This window comes from Bos javanicus, chromosome 15 (genome assembly GCF_032452875.1).
Source record: "Bos javanicus breed banteng chromosome 15, ARS-OSU_banteng_1.0, whole genome shotgun sequence".
NCBI lineage: Eukaryota > Metazoa > Chordata > Mammalia > Artiodactyla > Bovidae > Bos > Bos javanicus.
The window spans coordinates 79351050-79359906 of NC_083882.1; the positions used below are offsets into that span (position 1 = coordinate 79351050).

The 8857-nt window shown below is 37.0% G+C and overlaps 1 pseudogene; it reads right to left on the reverse strand.

Annotated features, from left to right (window-relative positions):
* Positions 1-331: 331 nt before the first annotated feature.
* LOC133261457 (olfactory receptor 8U1-like) lies at positions 332-1600 on the reverse strand (annotated as a pseudogene).
* Between the last annotated feature and the right edge of the window lie 7257 nt (positions 1601-8857).

Here is an 8857-nt window from a genome sequence, read left to right on the forward strand (position 1 = left end):
TCTACCTTTGGCTTATGTATAGTTATGTTGATATCAGATGAAATGGATTTTTATAAATATATAAATATACTTATGTATACTTTTATGTGTAAATATATATATGCATATATAAAATTTGAGAAATGGCATGTAAGTTCCTATGATACTTTCTACAAATAAATTATTATTCTAAGTCAAGTTTGATTACAAAGAATTCAGATTGAATTTATTTTAGTTTGAAGAAATCTTTATTGAACACCAAATAAGGTCAAGTCATTTGACTAGATTTTTATAGTCAACTAAAAAAAAAAAAAATGCACCATGAAAGAATGTCCACATTTATTTATTCAAATCATTTTTTAAATGTTGTGAACACAGAAGCTTGGTTTTTATTGGTGGTGATTTTTTTTCAGGGCATTTTTAACATCCTTATTTCTGAGGCTGTAGATTAAAGGGTTCAACATGGGAATGATCACTGTATAGAAGACAGAGGCCATCTTATCTGTGTCAAGAGAATGCTGAGAACTTGGCTGTAAGTACATAAAGATGCTGCTGCTGCTAAGTCGCTTCAGTCATGTCCGACTCTGTGCGACCCCATAGACAGCAGCCCACCAGGCTCCCCCATCCTAGGATTCTCCAGGCAAGAATACTGGAGTGGGTTGCCATTTCCTTCTCCAATGCATGAAAGTGAAAAGTGAAACGGAAGTCGCTCAGTCGTGTCCGACTCTTAGCGACCCCATGGACTGCAGCCTACCAGGCTCCTCCATCCATGGGATTTTCCAGGCAAGAGTACTGGAGTGGGGTGCCATTGCCTTCTCCCACATAAGGATGAGGGTCCCTTAGAATATGGTGACTGCAAAAAAAAAAAAAAGAATATGGTGACTGCAAGTATGTGGGAGCTACATGTGGATAAGTCTTTGTGTCTTCCCTCAGCTGAGTGCATTCTCAGGATGGTAGAAATAATAAACATGTAGGAGATAAAGACAATCAGAACAGAGGAGATGAGAGTAACACCAGCACAGGCCAAAATCCATAGCTGTTTGGAACGTGTATCTGAGCAAGAGAGCCTGAGAAGAGGCATGTCATGGCAGTAGAAATGGTTGATGGTATTCGAGTGGCAAAAGAGAGACGAAACATGAAGATGGTGTGAAACGGTGCCATCAAAAAGCCATAGCTGTAGGGGACAGCTACGAGCTGAATACAGATTCTTTGGAACATTGAGGCCATATAGAGAGGGTTACAAATGGCCACGTATCGACCGTAGGCCATGGAAGTCAGTAACAAGCACTCGGATACCATGAAGGTGAGGAAACAGCCTAACTGGACAGCACATGAGTTGAAAGAGTTAACATTTTGCTTGTACAAGAAATTTCCAAGCATTTTGGGTGTAACAACAGAAGCATAACAGAAATCAACAAAGGCCAGGTTGCTAAGAAAGAAGTACATTGGTGTGTGGAGTCTTGAATCTATTCTGATGACTAGGATCAGACTCAGGTTGCCTGCTACTTGTGAAGAGGTAGATGGATAAGAACAGGACAAAGAGGGGCATCTTCAACTCCTCTTGATCCATGAGGCCCACGAGAATAAACTCCTTTACCTGAGTGCAGTTGATCTGTGCCATATCTCTTCCAGACATCTGCATGAGGAAGTAGAAAAAAAGAGTTAAATTCAACTTGCTGTTGTATAAGTGGTACTTTTATGCTTTGATATCTTGTAAGGAGATTTAATGCTAACATATAGTTAGCATACAGGGATTCTGGGAATGGGATGGAGAGTAGAAACAGATAAACATGGGAAAGGCATAGCTCTCCTCTCCCGGATTCATTGTTTATACAAAGAAGGGAGCTGTGGAACATTCTGGTTTCTGTTGAAAGTTCCTGAACATTAAGCTGTCTGCAACTTTAATCTGACTTATTAAAATGTTCAGCCATTCTTGAAAGTCTTTGGTCAATTCATGACAGTATTGCTTCTGCTTTATGTTTTATTTTTATTTTATTTTATTTTTTTGGCCTTGAGTCAAGTGGTATCTTACCTAATTAATCTGTTTTATTTTATTTTATCCAGTTATTGCTCAGACTCTCAGTCATGTCCGAATCTTTGTGATCCAGTGGACTGTATGTAGCCTGCCAGTCTCCTCTATCCATGTGATTCTCCCAGTGAGAATACTGGAGGAGGTTGCTATTTCCTCCTCCAGGGGATCTTCCCAACCCAGGGACAGAACCCACTTCTCTTGAGTCTCCTGCATTGGCAGGCAGCTTCCTTACCACTAGTGCCATCTGGGAACCCGTACCCCTGCACTGAAAGGCAAAGTCTTAACCACTGGAAGTCCGTAGCTATTTTTCTTTTATTGAGAAACTGTTAGCATTAATAGCATAAAGGAAATATTCTGCAGTGGCACTTGTCTTTGATGTATCTGTCATTGTACCTGTGCAGACAGTACTCCATATTATTCCAAGGCAGGCGGAAACATAGTTCTGCATTTTCTGTTTTCCTTTAATAATTTATCATTAAAAGGTCACTATCAATTATAGACTATCTTCTTAGTTATGTAATAATGCAAATACTGAAAATAGGTAAGTATGGAAGGAAACAATGAGGAGTTTATTTACTTCATTTGTTTTACCAAAACTTTAAACCTAAAATCATATCATTACACTCACTCTGCATATGAGGAAAAGGACATCAAAACAAGCATCCCAAACAAAATCAGCAGGCTGGTCTGCATATGATTAGTTGTGTTACAAATCTGTGAGTTTTTGACTTGAGTCCACACCTTATTATTATGCTATCACTATATCTTATTAGTTCTATGGTAAGAAGCAAATTATTTCCAGATTTTTTTTTGCTATAATATTGCACATTTTTATCTCTAAAGCAGGAATTTACATGATCAAAAGAAATGAAAATAATTTGCACTTTAAAAAACAAATGGCTGAGTAGGCTGATTCATGTTGATATATGGCAAAACCAATACAATATTGTAAAGTTAAAAAATAAAATTAAATTAAAAAAATGTAATTTTTGAATAAATTTAAAAAAAGAAAGAAAAAAAGAGACAATGTTTTTGTTCATAGAACTGCCCAGACCAAGCCACTTCTCTAGACAACTAGCTTTCAGACTCAAACTTTTTGACTACAAATCACAGAAATAAATACCTTTTATGTGATGGTGTTGACTAATAAATGCATCTAGAATACTACTCTGATTACCTGGCATCACTTACCTTGCATGGTCCATTGTGTTGTACTGTAATCTGTTCTATTTTATTTTGTCCAAATTATACAGGCCAAGACCCTAAAATTTGAGTTCATTATACAGAGGCCATTATAAGCACAATATCAAAACCTATAATCTAGCCCATCCCCCACAATCACCATTTTCACAAAACAGATAAACAACACACTGATAAACAGGTCTAGGCTACACCTCCCTCTCTGATCTATAGCCAAGACTGTGCACCTCCTATCCTTAACATTTGTCTTGATTATGCCTAAAGGACTTCCTTGGTGGCTCAGACAGTTAAGCATATGCCTACAATGTGGGAGACCTGGGTTCAATCCCTGGGTTGGGAAGGTCTCCTGGAGAAGGGAATGGCAACCCACTCCAGTATTCTTGCGTGGAAAATCCCCTGGACCAAGGGGCCTGGTGCGCTACAGTCCATGGAGTCGCAAAGAGTAGGACACGACTGAGCAACTTCACCTTCAGGGCTTTTCATGTCTAAATGCTGCTTCTTTAGGAGCCTATTTCAGTTCACTCATTCCCTCATTCAAGAATATATGTTGAGAATTATTAATTTCTAAATACTACTTAGAGTCTCAAAGAAAAGACAGTAGACTAGATCAGAAAGAAAAAAGAAAAAAAAAGCTTTATTCACACGTTCTTTATTTTTCTGGCTCTTCCTCTCTGTCATCTTTCTCCACTTCCAAAACACAAAACTTTGACATTTATACATAGATATCATTTTGCTGTATATAAAAAATAAGGTGTGAATTATGTTTTGCAATATATATGACCTTTCATAATTGTGTCCCTGAATAGCCTTATTGTTCTGATTCCATTCAACTCTCCCAACCAATAAGGGATGCCCACTGGTCTCTTTGTCAATAAAAACATGACTTGCTTTGCTTCTCTTCCACTGTCTTTGCCATTCCTAGTACACTTCCTTACAAGAAAAATACATAAAGGGAAAACTATTTACTTTTAACGCCCATTTAATTATCACCTCTTCTTTGATGTTGCTTCCCAAGTTTAGTTAACATATTTCATATTTGTGTTGTAAAATCAGTTCAGACATACTCTATTTATATTTTCTCTCACATTTATAAAACCAAATGTTTCCATAACTCTGTCCTTGATAGAGTTTTGATACTTTATGTTTGACAGCTTTGTTCTCAGTGCTTTTGTTTTTGTTATTTTTTAAAATTATTTTTTAGTGAAGTCTCTTCTAAATGTTAGGTAAAGTGTTAGTCTCTGAGCTGTGTCCAACTCTTTGCAATCCCAAGGACTGTAGCCTACCAGACACCTCTGTTCATTGATTTCCCAGTCAAGGATATTGGAGTGGATTGCCATTTCCCCCTCCAGAGGAGCTTCCTGACCAAGGGATAAATCAAACTCAGGTCTCCTGCTCTGGCAAGCAGATTCTTTTACCACTGAGCCACCAGGGTAACAGGAAATTAAATCTTATCTGGGTTAATTAAAGATTTATATCATGCTAATTGTATTTAACCATTTCGTCTCCTTATTCTTAAGTTATATTTTTCATTTTGGTGGCTATCTCTAAGCATATAATGAGGACATTTATCTAATATAATCCTCCCAAAGTAGAAAGCATACTTTTGACATAGATTGCAGTGTGGTCAATCATATGCCTGCTTTTTTCAAATCTCCTCATAGAGTCAAAACTGTAATTTTTATTTTTTAATAACAAACATATACACATATATAAGAGCAACATGTCATTAATTTGCAATTTGAATGCATTAAAACATCTTTACTGACTCCATATTATTAAATACCTTTCTGTGTTTTGAGGGGACGTCAAATAAAAGTCAGACTTCAGATATCAGGGAGTAAAAACGGGAAGAGAGCAATCAAGCCTATTTGGAATAGTGAGTTATTGGATAATATCCTAATGGAGCTCAGTGCTGTACACCAGAAACACATGTGAGAGGAGGCCTGAAAACTAGAAGACTTTGAGGAGGGGACAGTTAAGGGAAGATTTCCCTGGATATACATGTAAAAATTAACATGGAAAGATTTAAGACAAAGGAAGTTTCAAGCAGAGAATATGTGAAAAAGCAACTAGATGGTTTGGTTCAGTTCAGTCACTCAGTCGTGTCCAACTCTCTGAGACCCCATGGACTGCAGCACGACAGGCCTCCCTGTCCATTACCAATGTCCAGAGTTTACTCAGACTCATGTCCGTCCAGTCGGTGATGCCATCCAACCAACTCATCCTCTGTCATCCCCTTCTCCTCCTGCCTTCAATCTTTCCCAGCATCAGGGACTTTTCTTTTCTTTTCTTTTTTACTTTACAATAGTGTATCTTTTCAAATGAGTCAGTTCTTTGCATCAGGTGGCCAAAATATTGGAGTTTCAGCTTCAACATCAGTCCTTCCAATGAAAATTCAGGACTGATTTCCTTTAGGATGGACTGGTTGGATCTCCGTGCAGTCTAAGGGACAACAAGAGTCTTCTCCAACACCACAGTTCAAAAGCATCAATCCTTCAGGGCTCAGCTTTGGAGCTTAGGCACTGAGCAACTACATGCATAATTTCTATAAATTCTAGACATATGCATACATCATGCGTATTCAACTTTACCTTCTAGACTTGGTTCTGTCTTTAATTAGTTACATGAGCTTGGGAAACCCACTTGAACATTTTGGAGTTCAATTTATTCACGTTTTTTTTGTTGAACCAGTCAATCTTAAAGGAAATCAACCCTGAATATTCATTGGAAGGACTGATGCTGAAGCTAAAGCTCTGATATTTTGGCCACCTGATGCGAAGAGCTGACTTGCTGGAAAAAGCCCTGATGCCGGGAAAGACTGAAGGCAGGATAGAAGAGGATGACAGATGATGAGATGTTTAGATAGCATCACCAACTCAGTGGACATGAATTTGAGCAAACTCCAGGAGATAGTGAAGGATAGGGGGGACCTTGCATGCCGCAATCCATTGGGTCGTGAAGAGTCACTCACCACTTGGTGAGTGAACAATTAACAACAACATATATTTTAAAAGGCACTAGACTAGGTTATCAGAGAAGGCAATGGCAACCCACTCCAGTGTTCTTGCCTGGAGAATCCCAGGGATGGGGGCCGCTATCTATGGGGTCGCACAGAGTCAGACATGACTGAAGAGACTTAACAGCAGCAGCAGCAGCAGCAGGATAGGTTATCTCTCCACTTCCTTCTAATTCTTTAACTGTTTACTTGAAAAACTAGATGCTTTTGATACTTTTGCCAAAACTAATATAAATACAGATAAAGCACTATCTTTAGGTTACAAAATTTATTTCTAATTGTCTTACTCTAGCCCAGTTATCTGGTGGCTCAGACAGTAAACCATCTTGCTTACAATGTAGGAGACCTGGGTTCAATCCCTGGGTCAGGAAGATACTCTGAAGAAGGAAATGGCAACCCACTCCAGTACTCTTGCCTCGAAAATCCCATGGACGGAGAAGCCTGGTAGGCTACATTCCATGCGGTAGCAAAGAGTCAGACACGACTGTGTGACTTCACTTCACTTTCACTTTATTGTATTATTATACTCTTTATTTTTAAAAATTCTTATCTTGAACTACTATAGCAATGTTATTCCACATCTGTGACTCATAGTTTGCCATTTTGAAATGCATTCTTCTAACCTTCCTGAGCAGAGGCCACACAAATTTCTCTTCCTAATAGATTGAGTAACAGATGACTGCGTGCTTTTGCCAGTATCTCTGTCCCAAAGGACTTTACCTCAGAGCATAATGTAAGTGAGATCATCAAAAAAATTACAGTCTGTGCTCACTTGGGAGGCAAAGGCTGACTGAAGATGTATTAACACAAGTCCATTTTTGAAGAACTGCATATCTACAGCTAAAAATTTCATGAAATATCTAAAGTGTTATTGTTCACTCAGTCACATCCAACTTTTTGTGACCCCATGGACTGCAGCACACCAGGCTTCCCTGTCCTTCACCATCCCCAGGTGTTTGCTCAAACTTATGTCCACTGAGTCGTTGATGCCATCCAACCATCTCATTCTCTGTTGTCTGCTTCTGCTCCTGCCTTCAATCTTTCCCAGAATCCAGGACTTTTCTAATGAGTCGGCTCTTCGCATCAGGTGGCCAAAGTATTGGAGCTTCAGCCTCAGCATCAGTCCTTTCAATGAGGCATTAAATATTTTAAAAATAGCAGCTTGATTATATTCTATAAGTGATGATCAGGATAGGAATTATATAGGCAGAAACAGTATATTGGAAATATTAAATATTCTATGAATATGCAATGCCTGTTTTATTTCATTAATTAAATTTATAAATGAATCTACATTTGAGCAAATGTCCCATCTCTGCTTGTACCTTGATATCTCAATCCACTTTATTTCTGAATAGTATTCCATTGTATGGATGTATTACAATTTGTTTATCCATTCACTTATTAAAGGATAAATGGTTGTTTTCACTATCAATTATAAATATGGCTGCAATAAATAAAATTGCAGTTTGAATAAAGAAAATCTATTGGCTAACTATCTAGAAATGTCATTTTGAAGGTGTCATGAGGATCTACAGCTTTGCTGCTAGATATGGGCTAATTTAATATGATGCAGAGCTTGAAAAAATCCATTTCTAGAGATGAATTTCAAAGCAAATGTGATCTCAATGGCTTTTCTTGGAAACACTAAAGTTGTAGATAATGTGAAGTCACAGTACTGGTTGGTAAAAACAATAGACTAGCAGATCAGCTGCCTATTTAATAGCAATATCAAACTCAAAATTATCAGCCACTAAGGAAAAACAAACTAAGACCACGGCACTGTTTCACTACAAATACACTAAAATGACTTTAATGAAAATTACTGTCAATACCAAGTGTAAAGACGTTAAAACACTCATATGTCTGTTAGAATAAAAACTTTGGAAAACTTTTATTGGTATTTTCATATAAGATTTAACATAAGACTTTCCAATCACCCTAGCACTTCTGCTCCAAAATATCAATCCAAGAAAGATAAAAATATGAACATGAGACAGTTACACAAATATACATACAAATAGTATTCATAATAAGCAAAAAGTAGAATAATCCAAATGTCTACCATCAATAAAGAACAAACAAAAATGGTATATGCATATAAGCAAATGCTATTCAGTAATAAAAAATAATATTTCTAACACATGTTACAACATGAATGAAACACAAAATCTTTTATTAGTGTAAGAAGTCAGACATAGAAGTTTGCACATTTTATGACTCTATTTTAATGAAAATTCCTAAAATGGCAAATATATGAGACAGAATGTAGATCACAAGCTGCCTGGAGATATGGATGGAAGTAAAAATTAACAGGAAATCAGCAGAAAGAAACTTTATGTGGTGACAACATAAATATTTACAACTGGAACATGATTGCATATGTACAACTCTATAAATATATACTTTATAAACTTGTAACTTTGGAACTGAATCTGGATAATGATATGGTTGGATAATTACTATAAATTTACTCTAATAAAAGAATACTAATTCACTTAAAATTTATTTCCTCACAATAGGTGCATTTTATGTTGCATATGTATACTTTATTAAAGCTGTTAAAACATTATCAAATTCAATGTAGAGGATATTTTTTCATCTCTTGGCTAAGGCCCAATTTATCCAGT